Source organism: Cajanus cajan, chromosome 5, assembly GCF_000230855.2.
Source record: "Cajanus cajan strain Asha chromosome 5, NIPB_CcT2T_4, whole genome shotgun sequence".
In the NCBI taxonomy this organism is placed as follows: Eukaryota; Viridiplantae; Streptophyta; class Magnoliopsida; order Fabales; family Fabaceae; genus Cajanus; species Cajanus cajan.
This window is the reverse complement of record NC_138521.1, coordinates 26,948,508-26,967,865: the sequence shown is the minus strand read 5'-3', so window position 1 is coordinate 26,967,865 and position 19,358 is coordinate 26,948,508. Positions and strand designations below refer to the sequence as shown.

Here is a 19,358-nt window from a genome sequence, read left to right as displayed (position 1 = left end):
TGCAAATTAAATTATATAGTTTTGATTGATGTTTACAGAGTCCACTTACAATGATATAATCTTTATCTAATAGAAAAAAAAATGTCAATATAAACATTTCGACTTCACTTATGATATATAGCATAGTAATAGAGACAATTTCATTAATGTAAAAATTAGCATACATTATCAATATATAAAATGTTTTGAAGTTAACGAAATTGGCCACACAGGCATATATTAAGAAAGCAACCAAATTTCTGTAGTATAATGTTATTGGGTAGGTTGTAGCTGTGTTGAAGAAGAAACTTAAAATTTAACTTGCTAGTGCTTAATTTGTTTAAGATTTCAAATGTTTCGTTATCGTCTTTGTAAAAAGAAAAGAAAAAACATAAATTTGAAATCCATGTATGTGTTTGATAGATAGCACGACTTCAAAGTTTTGTAAGAATAGGGTGCAAGAGAGAACAAAAAGGGAAACAAAAAAAGAAAAAGAAAAACCTATGAATGTAAGTAGGAGGGGGCAATTTCAATTTGTGACCAATAAGACAAAGCATGCGGAACAATGTACAACGCATGCTAGACAACACATGGACCCACCAAAATCCTCACCTATGCCTATGCTGACCAAGACCATGACACCATCAATCTAGTTCATGCACCATTTTGTTTATACACTCCATGCTTAGCTACCATCAATCTAATTCATCCATCATTCTATTTATACATTCTAAATGTGATTAATTAGTGGTTGAGCTTATTTTTCAACTTTTCTCTCACATCCATTTTGGTTGTTTAAATGTGTTTTAAATGTTTTCGTCCCTTATTATGGTTGTGGTCATGATCACCTATATGATGGAAATGGTAAGGAGGAGTGATGAATGTTCTTCTCCTTAGCTCTCCTTATGCACGGATCTTCTTCAAGGAAATAGAAACCAACGTGATGAACACTAGATGGAGGATGATTCACGGATTGGAAGAAGGCTTAAGCCTTGGATGGAAGCATCCAAGCTTAAGGTTCAAGGGAAAGCTCACTTCAAAGAGGAGGAAACCTAAAAGGGTTCCTAAAAGTGTAGCTCTCTAAATTCGGTGACTCTTGAAGAAATTTGGCTGAATAAGCTCTTAAATTTCATTATTCTCAAAAGTGAATACAAAAATGTGAAGGGAGGACTTAAGTATGCACGGAAATGAAGCACATAGGCACCTAAACCAAAGCTACACAAATTGGCGCCTAAAGTTTGAATTCAAATTTGAAATTTGAATTCAAACTTTGGTGCACATGTGTAAGTCCGAAAATTTAGGTACCAAGGTGCATTTAGGTCTGATTTGAGAGTCATTTAGGGTTAATTTGAGAGTCATTTAGGGTTAATTTGAGTGTCACATGTTCAGCCACCAATGGTGCAAAACATGTGACTCAAATGTAACTTAAATGGCTTCCAAATTAAACCTAGTTTAACCTAATTAGCATACTTTAGTATTCCTTGTATTTTCCTATTCTAATGACCTAATTACATTGGTCAAACAATTACAATGGAAAGGAAAAATTACAAGAATGAAAATGAGCCCAATATTGGGTACCAAAAGCCCAAAGGCCCATGAAGCCCAAAACTAGGCCCAACAAGCCTAAAACCTAAAATGCTACTCTATGTGGTCCAAAATACAAGACCAAAATATATGATACCTATACTAACATGATTTATACAAAACATATGAAAATAACTATAACAAAATATGGCCCATGAAAAGTTTAACTTGGGCCTTCCCAGGCCCATCAGGCCCATTGGGCCCTGACTGGCCCAAACCTTCATGTCTAGCCAACTCCTCTTGGCTCCTTCAATATGTCACCTCTTGCCTTCCTAAGCATGATTCCATCATCCCCTCCCTCTTGAAAAGGATTTGTCCTCAAATCATGAGGATGCATGGAATAAGAAACATCACCTACATACACAACAAACCATGTATAAGAGGTGACATGTTTATGATGAGAAAATGGATTATGGATCCTAAGAGGAGTCCTTATATCTAGCCTAAGAAAAAATAAACTATCAAAATTAGACTCCCTAAAAGTAGAAATAGGCTCCTCTCCTAAGCATAACCTAGAAGTAAAACCTAAGAATGTAATAACACTATGACTAAGATAATGAAAAGAATGATTTTTAAACACTACAATATCTTGCCTAAAATACCCTAAATGGTAGCCTAGGCTTTTCCTAAAATATAAAGAAAAGAATACTAGAAAACGTCCTAAACAATTTTGAATCATATTGTTTGGTAGATAAAATGTCTTGGAAAATCTTGAAAACTCATATAAACTATTTTTGTCTGGTAGGGAAGGGTGCAAATTAAGTTCAAATAAAGATGAACTTCCCATAAGATCAAAAATAGAATATGAAATATGACAAGATGTATCTATCAAACAATATATTCCAAAATTTGGGTGCTTTATTAGAACAACTATGGTAGAAGGATTCCTAAAGAGAGGAAGGCTATCTTCCTTGGGCACCTCCAAGGAAGTAGCACAAGAAGTGGAACTAAATGTAGTCCACTCCTTCTTCACTACATCTTGAAGTTGAGATTCATTTTTCTTTAGAATGATTTGTTCTTGAATCTCTACTTCATGACTAGTGGTAAGATTAGGGTAAGAGTTAAGGTCTTTATTTATGAAGAGAGTATTTTGTAAATGATTTTTAGTGGTAGAACAACTCTCTTCACTCACAAGTCCTTTAGAGGAATTATTTTCCTCCTTACTCTTCCCTAAGAGCAATGCCTTTTTACTTTCTTTTTCTCTTGTTTTTCTCAATTTTTCTTTTGCTAAAAGTTTTTCTCTCTTTTGTTTAATAATGTGAATTTCTTCCTCTAAAATTGCAATTTGTGCTTTTTTTTCAAGTTTTTCTTTTTCTTTTTTTAAAGCTTCTTGCTTTGTCCAAGGTGTTAGTGATTTAAGCCTTTGAGTAGAATGTGAAAAACCTTTTGGAGAGCTTAATTCACTACCACTTGAGAAATATTTTCTCATGATTAAACAAAAGAATTTTTTTGTATATGCTATGCAAAAAGTTATAAAATGTTTTTGGTATTTTCTAGGAATGAAAATAACACTTGGAAGTCTAAGTGTACAAGTTGCACTATCAAGGGAGGTGAGCTACAAAGAGCCACTTAATAACCAAGCCTTTTCAAGTGGAAATCACTAAACTCCTTTGTGGTATCTCCAATTCCCCAAAACTTTTCACAAAATTTTTGAATGCTTTTTCACAATTTGTTTGTTTTTTGAGACTAAACTAAACGTGAGCAAGTAAATCTACACAAGTCTAGACGTTTCAAGGCAGCAAAATAAAGCAATTAAAAGACAAAGAACTTAAAGGAAACAATGTAAGCAACTAGTCGGATATCCTAAGTGGAAGCTTGAAACATATGAAATTTCCAAGCCAATTCCACTAGCACTACACGTGAGGATGCTAACAAGGAGTTAGATATACCTGACCAGCTTCTTAATACTCCCTCCAAGCTTTACAAATTGATTTTAAAATACAAGAGAGATTGCAAAATTTAAACTAGCCTAGAAAGCAATAAATGGCGATTTTGGTGACCAATTTAGTGACGGTTTTTGTGTTCAACTTTTCTAACACTTGTTTAAGTGTCTTAATCCGCCACTAATCCTTCAAATTTGATGCTCCTAGACCTGCAAAGAATCACAACAAAAAATGTTAATGGTGGCTGCCTCACAAGGTGAAAGGAATGGTCACTCAAGTGAAGGAAGTTTAGGAGAAGTTTTGGTCACTAAATTAGGTCAAATTTTTAAGTCTTAGTGTCCAAACTTTTCCTACTCTTTGTTGAGCAATGCTTGATCCTTGAGCAAGGATTTGAGGCCACTTCCATCACAGGGAAATTATTGAAAGAAAACTAGACAAGCAATAGAAGCACAATTTGAAAGGCTTATACCAAAAGTTAAGAGTAATATGTATATATGACAAGACTCAAAGAGGTTCAACAAGTAAAACTGGAAAATAAGACTCCAAATAAAGCTAGCACTCAGTTAGGAATGTTCCTAGATAGGTACTAGAGTAGATGAACAAAACAAAAAAAATATGAAAGCAATTGGATAAGTATAGCAAAAGTAGTAGTCAAAACAATAACAAGGAATCAAATGATTTTCTATCAATACACACCTCACGGCTTTTTCAATTTAAAATGTCTTATATATATATTTTTTTTAATTCTTTCTTTTTCTAGTCTCAAATTAAGACTCCAGAGACGGTGTTTGTCTTTTGTTTCAAATTTTTCTATGATTCCAAGCTATAGAAACCGAGACTACAAGTTAGCCAAAAATTAGATCAAAATTCAAGTAAATTTGAGAAACTAGTGCACTAGTCTTTAGGTTTTGGTTTGGATTTCTTTTGAACTCTTTTTGTTTTGAACATTAGGTCTTTAGGCTCTGTTTTAAACTCTGTTTTCCAGCCTCTTAACTCACTTTTTTTTAAAATTTGAATCCACAAAATTAGTGCACTAGAAGTAGGATTACACTTGAAATTTTGAGTCAAAATTTTTTTATAAGATTTTCAATGGAATGTGATTTGAAAACTTAAGAACACAAAGGAAACCTAACTCTAAGGAAACTTGCTAGGACTAATAGCAAATCATGAACACAATAAGGTAAAAGAAAAAGCATATATAGGTAGGCACATTAGAAGTATGACCGAATCAAAAAAATGATGAACAATGTACTAAAAAACAATTAGGTCAACATGCTATTCAAGGAGTTTTTGAACATATAAGAACTAAACACAAACTCTAAGACAAAACATGGATTAAAAACCAAAATCTAATGCAAATGCATGAAGTCCAATCACGGACACATACAAGAATGGAGAGACTCAAATTAAATCAAAACAAGCACAAGCTAATAGGTCCTAAACATGTTGATTGTGGAAGAAAATTCAAAAACAATCAACCAATGGATCTATGGAACAAAATGTGATTCAAAACATATAGATCCGAAAATAAACTCAAACAAGACAAGAAGAACACAATGAACACACTAGAACACAAGAAGAAACGCACTCAAAAGTGAAACAACTTATCTCCTTGAAGAACCTTGCTCTTGATACCAAAAATGATGGAAATGGTAAGGAGGAGTGATGAATGTTCTTCTCCTTAGCTCTCCTTATGCACGGATCTTCTTCAAGGAAATAGAAACCAACGTGATGAACACTAGATGGAGGATGATTCACGGATTGGAAGAAGGCTTAAGCCTTGGATGGAAGCATCCAAGCTTAAGGTTCAAGGGAAAGCTCACTTCAAAGAGGAGGAAACCTAAAAGGGTTCCTAAAAGTGTAGCTCTCTAAATTCGGTGACTCTTGAAGAAATTTGGCTGAATAAGCTCTCAAATTTCATTATTCTCAAAAGTGAATACAAAAATGTGAAGGGAGGACTTAAGTATGCACGGAAATGAAGCACATAGGCACCTAAACCAAAGCTACACAAATTGGCGCCTAAAGTTTGAATTCAAATTTGAAATTTGAATTCAAACTTTGGTGCACATGTGTAAGTCCGAAAATTTAGGTACCAAGGTGCATTTAGGTCTGATTTGAGAGTCATTTAGGGTTAATTTGAGTGTCACATGTTCAGCCACCAATGGTGCAAAACATGTGACTCAAATGTAACTTAAATGGCTTCCAAATTAAACCTAGTTTAACCTAATTAGCATACTTTAGTATTCCTTGTATTTTCCTATTCTAATGACCTAATTACATTGGTCAAACAATTACAATGGAAAGGAAAAATTACAAGAATGAAAATGAGCCCAATATTGGGTACCAAAAGCCCAAAAGCCCATGAAGCCCAAAACTAGGCCCAACAAGCCTAAAACCTAAAATGCTACTCTATGTTGTCCAAAATACAAGACCAAAATATATGATACCTATACTAACATGATGTATACAAAACATATGAAAATAGCTATAACAAAATATGGCCCATGAAAAGTTCAACTTGGGCCTTCCCAGGCCCATCAGGCCCATTGGGCCCTGACTGGCCCAAACCTTCATGTCTAGCCAACTCCTCTTGACTCCTTCAATATGTCACCTCTTGCCTTCCTAGGCATGATTCCATCACTATATATGAGGTTTTGTCTCCTTTGAAGTACATATGTTTCATTTTCTCTTTTTTTTTTCTTCTATATTATTATTTGTATTATTTTAGTAATCACGATATTAATATAAAGAATTTACCACTTAAAAATAATGACTAATTGATGTTCGAAATCATAAATATTTAATATGGGTATTTTTCTTTTTAACATAGTCTATGTCATATCTAAAATTATGAATTAAATCTTTGATAACTTAATTAAAAGACACATATCACAATTACTTGTACCAACCAATATTGATTTTTTTATTTTATTATTGTATCTTTGAAAGATGAATTATAATAGAAATTAATTCTAATATAGTTAATCAATAGGTAAGTCGAAAAAAAAAATCAATGTACATAAATAAATAAGCAAATTATTGACATCGCTTCCTGAAAAGGAATTTTCTCTTACCATAATCTATTCCATAGACAACTTAGTTAAATAACACATGACACAACCACTTGTATCATCCATTGTTGTTGTTGTTGTTGTTTTTTTTTTTTTTTTTTTTTTTTTTTTTAAATTTTATTATCATATCTTTGAAAGATAAACTAAAATGAAAATTAATTCCAATCTAGTTAATCAAGGTAAATTGAAAAAAATTTAATGTATATGCTGTCCAGTTCATCGAAAATTTAGTTAGAGTTTATGAAATAATATTATCTATCAGATAAGCAAATTATTGACTTTTGTTATCGCTTCCTGAAAAGAAATCTCCTCCAAACCAATATCTCAAATATAATTGATAAATAGACTAATAGAAAAGCAAGCCAATTAATATAAATAAAAGAAAGTAATTAAGAAACTTCAACTAAAATTACAATCATTTGGAAAAAAAAACAGAATGTTGGTCATTTTGACATAGAATAAATTAATATATCAAAGGTTAAAGTAAGATGATTTAAATAGTTTGACAAATGAAAGAAAATAAGAAAAGAAAAAACTGAGAAGAACAAGTAAAAGACATAATCAAATGGACACATCTAAGGAATTTCTAAACATGAATCAAATACAAAAATGACTTTAATTCAATTTTTGTTCTTGTGATTTTTTAATTGTATAGTTTTAATCAATTTTTTTATTGCATATTTGGTCCTCATATTTTCTCAATTCACAATTAGTTAGTCTATTGACAATTTTTTAATAAAAATTGTTAATGTAACAACACACACAATTTTATAACACTGTTGAAAATGTTGATGGAATTTACTCTTTATAAAATCAAAAAGCATGGAAGAGATACTTGATAAAAATCCCAAGACTTAGTGTCAAAATGACTTGCATATTAATTAAAAAAGTACATTCTAACTTTTCTAATAAGAAAGATTTTAATAAATTAAAAATTCATTTTATTATATAGTTAGGTCAAAAAATAAACTGAAAAGTTCATGTTTTAATTTCAATAAATATAGATGTTTTTCTTGAGAAGTTTTGTGAATAAAGCACAGAGATGAATTGGACACTAAGACGATCAAGTTATCTAGTCAAATGAAGTACTTAGTCTGAAAGACACATTTTGATTTTATATCATTTATGATATTTAATAATTGCTTGTATCTATATGATTCCTTAATAGATGAAATGAAAAAACTTCCTCAGTACTTACATTCAACTAAAAGGAACAAAAGACATGTTTTGTGTCAGAAAAGACAAGCATGTTGAGATTGTTGAGTTTATTAAAGATTCTTGAGTTAATTACTGAGTCAATTACTGAAGTCTCTCATGAAGATCTTTATGAAGACTGAAGAAGTTTTAGTCTTGATGATGTTAGCATTAAATTTGTATAGATTTATTTAGTTTGCTTCATTCATTTTTGTATTTCATGGCCTATGTTGAAAAAGATAATGTATTGCTTGTTATTAGACTTAGGCTTGGATGTGCTTGCTTATTGTGATGAATTAATTTCAAAATTACATCTTATTTTAGAAAACATAAAACTCATATTTCAACTTAATGTTTCTCATTTCTTGTGAAAACATAATGTAAGAGATTACAATGTATTTTGACATAAAATGAAACTTGGTTCATTCAAAAGAATTCATGATTAAGTCTGGTAATAGATTACCATGTGAGGTAATAGATTACTGAAACTTAGTTTTGAAGTGGAATTCAACATCCTCTCTATGATAATTGATTACCTATTCATGTAGTTGATTACCATGGTGACTTTTGAGTGAAAACAAGTGAAACAAGTTGAAAAATCATCGAGATAATCGATTACCAACTTCAGTTATCGATTACTTCTGTTGAAAAATGAGTTCTATAATTTCTAGGACTCGATATAATCGATTACCAAGACCAATAATCGATTACCTCTATTTTTATTTCACAGATTTCAATTCTCATTAAAAACTGGTAATAGATTACCTGATATTGGTAATAGATTATTACTATTACGAGTTTTTAATGTTGAAATCTTATTTTCTCTATAAATATAATTCTTTTTGAAAACTAAAAAAAGAATGTGAAAAGATACATGGAAAAAGTGATATAAAGAAAAACATTTTCAAGAATCAGAAAATCATTTTTTGAGAGAAGATAAAATATTTTCAGAATAATTTAAGAGTAAAGAAACTCAAGAAATTAAGATGTTATCTTGAAATAAGTTCAAGAAATTCAAGAAAGTTGAACAATTCATTGTGTAAGATCAATCTGCACTACAGGTGTATCTTTTCTGATCTTGTTACTCTTGTTTGTATAGTTGGGTATAATATGGTATGTGACTCTTTGAGATAAGGGTATCTCATGTAAGAGTGAAAGAGAAATCTTGAGGTAGGTTTCATCAAGTGGATTCTTGAGGTGCAAGAATTCTGGTGATTGTATAATCTTGTGGGATCAAGATTAGGTGATTGTATTTTCTGATTATAATACTTCTTGTACATGGTGTTTGTAAAGAATATTATAGTAAAAAGACTGGATTTAGCGGAGAGCTAAGTCGAAAACTGGATATAGGCCTTTATATGGCTGAACCAATATAGATCACTTTGAAATTTCTCTCTCTACCTTCATATCTTGTTATAATTCATATTGAATTGTTAAAAATAATTTCAAGAAAGTAAAAGAAATGTTTTCTTGAATATTATAGATTGCTGATTTGTGAAATCTGATATGATATATGCAATTTGGTAATAAAGTGAAGGAAGGTAATTACTAAAATCAATTTGGATTACAATATCTATTCCGCTGTGTAAATCTGATATACTTTGTATCTTATTTGGTTTGTAATTTGAATGTGATTAATAAAAAGTTGTATAAGAAAGAAAGAAATTAGCAAGAAAGCAAGAAAAACCAATAGAAGCCTTTTAGTGTAGAATCTATTCAACCGCCCCTTCTAGATTCGTGTTCTACCTGGGACCAACAAAGCAGATCCATTGAATCACAAAAATGCCAAATAAATTTGTTCAGAATTGCTCTAACTTGACACATACATGGTTCCACTTGTTTTGTACCTAAAAGGTAATAATTAGCTTCCTTGATCAAATAAGAAATGACAATTTAGTAAAATGCATTTAATAAAAGCATTTAATGCACCAATAAACACTTCTCTCCACAAGGAACTAAGATGAAGATAGATGAAACAAGTCCGTGAGAGATACTCAAGGATTTTTCATGGTCATCTTCATTGAAACACCTATATAAGGAAGCATGATGATTTAGAAAGAAAGAAGAGAACCATTTTTATTGAACATATTCATATTCATTCTTTTTGTAAACCAACTCTATATTATATTGGTTGTATCACGCCTTGAATGTAAGACGAAACAACATTGTTATCTTACCCAACTATAACTTAGTGTTATTATTTTGAGCTTGGAGAGACTTGTTAGTAAAAGAATACTTGGTTGTTAAAGCCTAGAGAGATTATCTGTTATAAGAATACTTGGGTAGTTTCTTGAAGAGGCAAGTCAAAGAACACTTATGTTTGAGCCAGAAGTGGCTAGGGAAAAAAATACTTGTATCTCTATATAAGATAGTGGAACTTGATCTAATTGAATTAAGAACTGGACGTAGTCTTAGTGGTTGAGACGAACCAATATGAAAATACCTTGTGTTCATTTTCTCATATTTTTGTCTACACTGCTTGCTGTAACGATACTACTTCACTATTTTGAAAAAGTGTGTTTTGATTGACACTATTAAACCCTCTTTCTAGTGTCTTTTTTCTCTCTCTCCATAGTTTGGTATCAAAACTCAACCTTTTACGAGGTTGAGCATCTAACCATGCTAAAGGAAAAGATTCTATGATGGGAAGCAGCGAAGGTCAGTACTTACTAGAATGAACTTCTCTTACAAGGCTTCCAACTTTTAATGGAGAAGACTATTATTGGATCAAGCTCTTACCACTAGGCTAAAAGCTATAGCTATTAGTTATGGCACAAAACTTTCTACTTAATCGTAGTAGCCCAAGCGCCACATGTTGATTGTGACTTGACCCATCTGGGTATCAACCATGGGACACTTGTTACCACCCAACAAACAATCTCCCCTTCAATAATTACTCCCGCTAAGAATCAAACACGCAACCTTGGCTTTGATACCAATTGTTGGATCAAGTGTTTACCATTAGGCCAAAAGCTATAGTTGTTAGTCGAAATGCAACTCTTTCTACTTAACCATAGTAGCCCAAGTGCCACATGTTAGTTGTGACTTGACCTACCTAGGCCTCTGCCATGGGATAATTAATGTCACCCAACAAATAACTTCCTTTATTAGAAGGAAAAAAAGGATATGTTCGTCAAGTCCTGATGGCATCCTTGCTTGCATTGATGGATTGGTTGATCAATGTGAGGACACTTGACTTCTTGGATCAAGTCCCTCAAGGGTGGCGTCAAGTTTGGAGAAGGAATATGGTGGAATGGGCGAAAATGGAGAGTGGGGTGAAGGTGTTTGATGAAAGGCTTGAGAAGGTACTCTAGGGTTTGACTCACTCCATGGATGATGAAGGCCACTTCTAGGGTTTCTCTCAAGATGAAGATAGGTAGGGTTTGGCCAAATATTAGCCAAGAGTGACTAAGGAAAATATTAAGGCATAAGGCTCACTCAATATTATAAATTCCAAAGTATTTACAAGGAGGCTAGCCTAAGGTATTTATAGAAGGGAGAATGCATTTAGGGTTACATTTGAGAGTGCATGGCCAAGTAATGCAATCCAAATGCACTTCAAATAAAATCTAAATTAACCCTAGATGTTACTTGGTGGCCAAGGATGAAATCTTTGGGTTTGGTTAAGCTACATCTAGGTGCATGATAAGACCATGCAACCTAGGTGCCCTCCACTTGGGCCTAAGCCTTGCCAAGTTCAAAAATAAATCCAATGCCACCAAAAAACATGTCTAGGCCTAGTTTCCAACCTTAATAAAATACCCTAGCTATAAAATAAAATCCAATAATCTAAGACACCCCATAATACAAGGATAAAATGGGAAATACAAGTAAAAATAAATCATATGACTAAGACACCCCAAAATACAAGGGTAAAATAGGAAATACAAGAAAAATAAATCCTATGTCTAAGGTACCCAAAATACAAGGGTAAAATAGGAAATTAAAGACAAGGGCAAAAATAGGAATAAATCCTATACTAATAAAAACTTAGGAGCTAAGGCCCAAAAGTAATCCCACTCCTCTCATGGTTTTCAAAACTAACCCATTCCTCTTGTCTCCTTCAATATATCACCTCTTGGTCTTCTTGGCCTTAGTGTGATTCCATCAAGTCCACCCAATGCCACATTGTGAAGATCATCATAGGAGGTGATGTTGTCTTGAGCAAGGCTAAAAGTGAGTACATGCAGGAAGACTATAATATTCAACAACTCAACACTAAAGCCAAATACATCTTGGCTTGCTCTTTGCCTAGAACTGAATAAAAAAGTTCTACAGCAGCAAAAATTCAATGAGATATAGGAAGCTATCAGAATAGCTCATGAGGCCACTATAGATGTTATGCTCAAACGAGCTACTACTCTTTAGAGACACTATGAGTTGTTCTCCATGAAGAAGAATGAAACCATTAATGAAATTTTTGGAAGATTCTAAACAATTCTAAATGGGTTAAAATTCTAAGAATTGAGTTCTCCAAAGCTTAGAAAAATATTAAGATTCTGGATAGCCTTCCAAGGATCTAGGAACCGAAAGCCACCACCATATTTGAAGCGCGTGATCTTAAGACTCTCACTCGTGATCAGAACTTTGAAGAACATTATTTTTCTATATGGCTACTTGAATAACATTAGTAGATGCATTGATCTCAATCAGCGAAAGCTTAGAGGAATGTAAACTCATTACTTGCATGTTTTAATGGAGCAACTTCTACCTTTTGCAATGAAAAAGACACTTCCTGAAGAAAGTGTGTTCTATTTTGATTGATTTGTGTTCATTTTTTAGACAATTGTGTAATAAAGTTTTAAAAGTCAATGAACTTGACCAACTATAGAATAGAGTTGTTCTCACATTATGTCACATGGGAATGTTATTTTCATCTTCATTTTTTTACTGTCATGGTTCATTTGATGACCCATCCAATATCGATGGATGTATCCCATTGAGAAGTACTTAGGAAAACTAAAGTCTTATGTGTTTAATAGAGCTCAACTTGAAGGATCAATAGCTGAAGGCTACATGGCTGAAGAGAACATTTTGCTCTAGATATTTAGATGGAATTGAGATTGTATTCAATCTAATGGGTCATGCTAATGATGATCTTGCTAATGTTTCACATAGTCAAAGAACTTTGCTTCCACCTACTAGAAAACCAGTTGATGGTTATACTTACTTCACTTTATCTGCAAAGGAAATGTTACAGGCACATTGTCATGTATTGACTAATTGTGTGAAAGTTGACCCATTTATTCGGTAAATACTTTGACCTTACAATTCGCTATAATTGGTCTCCACTTGAATGCTAATTTGTATTCATATACTTATCATATGGAATATAGAGATATTCTTCAGAGACAAATGAGAAGTCACACACAATCATCAACTACGATAGATAAAAGAGTTAATAGAGAATTTGTTGAATGGTTCTCACATCGTGTATGTAGATTTACATAGTTCAAGTTTTATTTTTTCTTATATAATTTTTTATTACAGTTGATTTGTTTTTCTTTTAGATAAGAAATGATTCAAATGGATCCTATTTAGATGACTTAAAGATTTTAGCTATGGGCCGAATTGATTATGCAAAACGGTATAGTGCATACAATGTAAATGGATTCAAGTTTCATACATTGGAGAGAAATCATGGAGTTAAAACACAAAATAGTGGAATATTTGGTACATTTGGCACAAGGAGTCATTCTAGTAGTAGTGACAACCAAATGTAATTTGATGGGGGGGTGCCTTATTATTGGAAATTGGTAGACATAATTGAGATAAACTACCAAGGTCAATTTTTAGTTACTTTGTTCAAGTGCATGTGGGCTAATACAACAACTTCAAGAGGGATTGTGAAAGATGACTTGGGATTTACATTAGTAAATTTTGGATATTTGATACACACAGTGATAATGATGATGAGCCATCATCCAGGTTTCAGAAGCTCAAACAGTTTACTATGTAGAGGATGAATTAGATAAAAATTGGATTATACTTGTACATGTAAAGTCATGAGACTTGTATGACATGGGTGGAGAAGATGACATTTTTCATGAATGTGAGCCATTTGAACAACAAAATTTAGACATGTTTTTTCCAAATGGGGAAGGAAATATACCATTAATAAGGTCTTAAATTTTAACTTCTATTTTATATTCTAATCATGTTTTCATATCATCTTTATTATTCATGTATGCATTTTATTTACTATGATATATTAAACTGGTGATATCACTTATACTAATGTCATTGTTTTTAAGATACCTGAAGACTAGTGGAGCACCAAGTATGACCCTAAGTGGCTCTTTTGGCCAAGTTTCAGCCACTCTTCATAATAGAAGCACTCAACCTTTATCTTTACATGCATCAAATCATAGTATGATGTGTCCACCTACATCTCATTCCTCTTGTAACGCCATGGAAATACCGAACTATTTGGTAGATATACTTTATGTATATATACGCATGTATGTATGTGTATGTTGTTTATATGGATTGCATTGGATTCTAGAGGTGTGGATTTGAAATGTACTTATCTTTGTGCATGTTGTATAATTATATGGTTTTGATTAGTTGTTTGGACATGGTAGTGATTTTGTAGTATGATATGAGATATTGTTGTTTTGAGGTGTTTATATAGGCATGTGTATCATGAATGTGGTGAATGATGCATTGTACACCATTATACTGAATTAGTACTAAGAGGGAAGAAGACTTATCACCTTCCTTCTCATCTTAGTTAAGTTAAGTATTATGGCATGCAACTCATTATTCCAAGAATATGTATATGAATGTGATGTTTGTTTGCATGTTAATGGTGGTGAGTTGTGAGTATTGCATGGAAAAAATTAGGAATGGTAGGAGATTGAAGGATAGGAACATAAGATAAATCTAGTCTTTCTGAGTGAATTTGAGGTTGTTTTAGAGCTTAGGGAGTTGAAATACTTCAAGGAGTAGGATATTTGAGGTGAATAAGTGCTAAGGGTAAAATTTGGAAATTTTGGAAAATGGCTATATATAGGGACTTAGGACCTGAGGATTTCATTTGTCAGACATAGACAATTCTAGAGAGAGGAAGTAGAGAGAGAGGCTTTGGTCTGGAAGGAAGCTGAGGACACATTTGGGAAGTTTATTAAGCTAGGATCAATCTTCACAATTAGAGTATCAAGAGATTTAGCCTCTAAAAGCTTGAAAAGTGAGATTGAAGTTTGAATTGGGATTTGAGGGTTTTGTTCAAATCTTGCATTTCTGAGGTTTCTGAGGTAAGAGTAGTACTTATAAGACTTAATCTAGTATGTATGGAGTTGAAATATCATATTGATTCCATGTTTTACGCATGATTGAGGTTGAATTGACTTGGAGAGGGTTTGGTTAGGGTTCTTCATGATTTCCTACGATTTTCATGGATTAATGGTTAATACTTATTTTTATCACTTAATATGTTGTTTTTGGATGGTGTTTATACTCTATAATGGTTCCGAATTGTATAAATTTGGTTTGAGATTCATTTTGGATGGATTTTGGGGGTGAAAATCGGAGTTTTCGAATTTCTGATGCGTTGTTTGATGCATGCGCTCTGAGCGCACGCGACGATGCCCTGAGCGCACTAAAGAACAAATCTTTTTGTTTAGAGCGCGCTGAGCGCATTTAGCCATGGGCTGAGCGCATTTTGAAATGGGCTGAGCGCACGGGTCTATGCGCTGAGCGAGCTATTTCCTCATATGTGATAGTTGAGGACCATATTAATTTGTAGTTGATTTGTCATTTGTTTTTTAGATAATTGATAAAACTTTATGCTAGTTTGTGTTGAAAAATATATTTTACGTTTCTATTTTCACTACATTATATAAATGAAATCACAAGAGTCCTAAAATACGTTTTGCAAGTTTGTGCTAGTATCATATTTTATGTTAGTTTCCTACTTTGTGTTTTGTAAACAACGATATATATATATATATATATATATATATATATATATCACTACTACAGGATGTATTATCTATATCGGTTCTGGAAGGTAATCTACATCGGTTATAAAACCGATGTAAAATAGAGCGACTTAGAAAAGCAAACACTTCTACATCGATTGTCAGAAAAACTGATGTAGATTTGCGTACAAATCTATATCGGTTGTAAGTAAAATCGATATAGATTTTACCACTATTCTACATCGGTTATACCAAGAACCGATGTAGATGTGTTCACAAATTTACATCGGTTCTACTGGAAACCGATGTAGATTGAATTAAAAAAAAAAGACTTCATATAAACATATATATATATATATATATATATATATATATATAAAAGCATGTGTAATGGCCTTCTTACTCCTTTCCATGTATATATAAAGGGAAAGAGAAATATAGGAATATAGGATAAGCTCCTTATACACATTTTTCAAAAGAAAATTGAATAAAATGATTAATGCTCTCAACACACATGTTGTTATCAGTTATTGTGTATATTATGAAGATATTAAGCAGCATGTGTATCATAAGAGGATAAAAATAATGCAACGACCATAATTCCTGATTTAGTTTCAGGCAGATAAATTGGGACAACAAACATAATAACTGCATTAGACACAGCCAATCCAAAGTTTGACCACAGATGTTCTGGCAAAGAACCTGCTAGGCGAGGAGTTAGACAGGACAAGAAAAGAGAAAGGTTTAACACTCACATCCAATGAGCAAGTTATTTTATTGTCAATAGGAAGTATTAATTTTATATTAATCACTTGATTGAGTAGCCTAATGCCTAACTGACTCCATTATATATTAATAAAATCCTTCATGATATGAATGCATTACAAAATCAAGTAGTTGTGGGCTTGTGGCACAGTTGTCATATAAATGAACTTACTATCAAACTTAGAAGGATCCACATATCTAGGGCTAGGTAACCATAATTTAATTACTGTGCAAATGGTAAATAAGTTAAGTCTCATAATTTAATTATTGTGCCTTTGTTTCTTAAACAATCCAGATAATAGGCATCATGTTATAAGTATCAAAAGTTCTAAACAAAATTATCAAACAAAATTTGCTTATCAAACAATTCTTAACCTTGCACATGATGATTTTCATATCTGAAAAATACCATTATGGTCAATCCTTAATATATCATAAAAATGGAGTATCATGCTTCAAAAGTGCAACTGACCTGGTCAAGATCTTTAGCAACCACAGTGTTTCTAACTGCTGCAAAGAAAGAAAGCTTCATTCTTTCATCTTGAACTTTCACTAAATCAAAAAGCCGTGGAACCCCCCTGGAGTGTTTACTTTCTTTCTCAACATTGGAAGAAGGTCAACTTGCTTCTCCTGAATAAAGAAATGATGTCCAAATTATATTTATCAAATAAACACCTGGGTTGCGTACTATCAGCACATCAAAAACATTACATAACTGAATATATCATCAATCATTGACAACAAAATTGTATTCAATCAAGGGCATTATTTTATAAACTGAAACTTGACAGAATCTAGCTTGCTTTCACTCCCCAACTTTGATTTAAAAGGATGCTACCCAGGAGTAGACCACCTCCAAACCAACATAAAATTGCTATTAACACCATGTTCTTAACTTCAAGTAGCTCAAAACGTTGACCAGCTGTGGCAAAAACTCAAGCTGTTAGTAAGAAGTTAAGGAGTGATTTCGCCATTTCCTGTATAAATCTTTAAAAACAAGAAATAATGAAATTTAGTAAAAAAAAATAGTAACAGAAAAATTCCCCTGTACCAAACATGCCCTTAAATTAGCAGATATATGCTAGATCATAAACTCGGTCATGATTATATAAATCCAAGGGTACAGAAGTAAAAGTAAACAAATTTAATTTGTGCCATTAATTATATTAAACAGCCATTAAGAGACAAAAATAAATTGAATAATATAAAAAAAAACCAATATCATGAAAGTAGCAATGCCAAGATTCTCTCTACAAAGTAACTCAACACATGCTTGAGCTACATTTGTTGTTTCCACCACAATATAATGAAGTCCAGGACATGCTGTTGATATTGCAACATCATACTTTGCTGCAATGATTTATAAGAAGTTAATCTAACAGATTCCTGGAATGATAAGGATAAATTTAACAGTATTAATCTAATGTAAATTATGTAATATCATACTAAGAGCAAAACAATGGTACCAAGAAAAATTGGATTGTGTTAACTAATAATAATAAACTCAGAAGAAACCACATGTCCCTTTTTTTTCCATGAAGTACCAAGTTTACCATTAACTGTAATTCTTTCTTGATAGCTATAATCATGACCATCAAGAAATATAAACTTAGACCCAAGACTAGAAAGAATGTTGCTGGAAGCATTAAACACATAATGGTACCCATTTTCCTATTATGCGGAAGTGGGTGGCGGTAGGTGTTGGGGTTAGGGTTGGAGCGGAGGTGGACGGGGGTCGTGTTGATGGCACCACACATGTTGGGGACGGAGTTCCTCGAAGGCCTGAGCGATTTCCAGGAGGAGACGCCGCCCCACCGGGATCTTAATGAACTCCGGGTAGAGCTTGGTGGCGAGGAGGCGCATGACCATGTTGGTGATTTTGGAGGCGAGGTAGGGTTCGAGGGAATAGCGGGAGGCTAGGGTTTTGGCAGAGAGGCCGTGGGCGAGGCGCGATAGGACCATGGCGACGACGTAGTTGGAGGGGAGGGAGAGGTTGGAGAGGGCAATGGCGACCGCGGCCGTGTTTGTTGCGGCCTCCATTCTTGCGCTTGAATGTCTGCAAAGAAGAAGATGGAATGGTGAGAAGAGGAAGAAAAAGGTTAGGGAATAAATGAATTGGAGAACAATAAGAGATCTTCTCCAACCATGGTGGGTGGGTAGCCGGAACTTGCACGCTCTTCTCTAGGGTTTTGAGTGCTGCGACTGCTGAGTGAAATAGATTGGCAACAACAGAGTGTTGTGACGAGAGGGTGAAGGGGCCGCGAAAATTTGGCTTCAGTTTTACATCGGTTAAATGCAAAACTCGATGTAGAATAATATTGTCATTCAATTTTTACATCGGTCAGAAATAGACCCGATGTAGAATGGTTTACATCTTCAATTTATTTACAAAACTGCCATCACATTTTTTATTTACATCGTTTGTAGAGGAACCGATGTAGATGTAATGATGTAAAACAGTAATTTTGTAGTAGTATATATATATATATATATATATATATATATATATATATATATATTTGTGCTAGTTTTCATATTTTGTATTTTGCATATTGATCACTTGGTTCCTTTTACTAGCTTTATTTAAATAAATAAAAAGCTAATTGTAAAAAAGATTTATATATGTGCACAATAAAAATAATGAAATATGAAAATAATAACTATTGATATATTATATTTCACAAGTATAAGAAATGATTTCAAAAAACTTAAAAAGTGTATTAATGAGATTAGATAACCCTAGGTAAGTACCAAAGGTTATAAAACCATGAATAAATGACTTTATATTAATGAGGGTTATATCTATAACCCGAATACATATCCAAGGTCTATAACCACAAGCAAGTAAAAAATAAATTATGGTATGTGTTTGGATTTTCGAGGGTTATAAACCCTTAGTACTTAACAAGGTTTACATAACCTTAGTTATTTGTTAGGGGTTACTAACCCTTGTTACTTAA

General features: G+C 32.9%; 1 long non-coding RNA gene across 3 annotated transcripts; it reads right to left on the bottom strand.

Moving 5' to 3' along the window:
* Positions 1-1,084: 1,084 nt before the first annotated feature.
* On the bottom strand, positions 1,085-18,701 carry LOC109788405 (uncharacterized). Of its 3 annotated transcripts, XR_014434019.1 has the most exons (4): positions 18,543-18,701; positions 16,871-18,454; positions 3,453-3,655; positions 1,085-1,917 (listed from the first exon to the last, which is right to left on the bottom strand). It is a non-coding gene; the product is annotated as an uncharacterized LOC109788405 (long non-coding RNA). The 3 variants fall into 3 exon arrangements; XR_014434018.1 differs by having other exon boundaries at positions 1,085-3,655; XR_002238729.3 differs by lacking the exons at positions 1,085-1,917; positions 3,453-3,655 and adding an exon at positions 6,118-9,558.
* Positions 18,702-19,358: the final 657 nt, after the last annotated feature.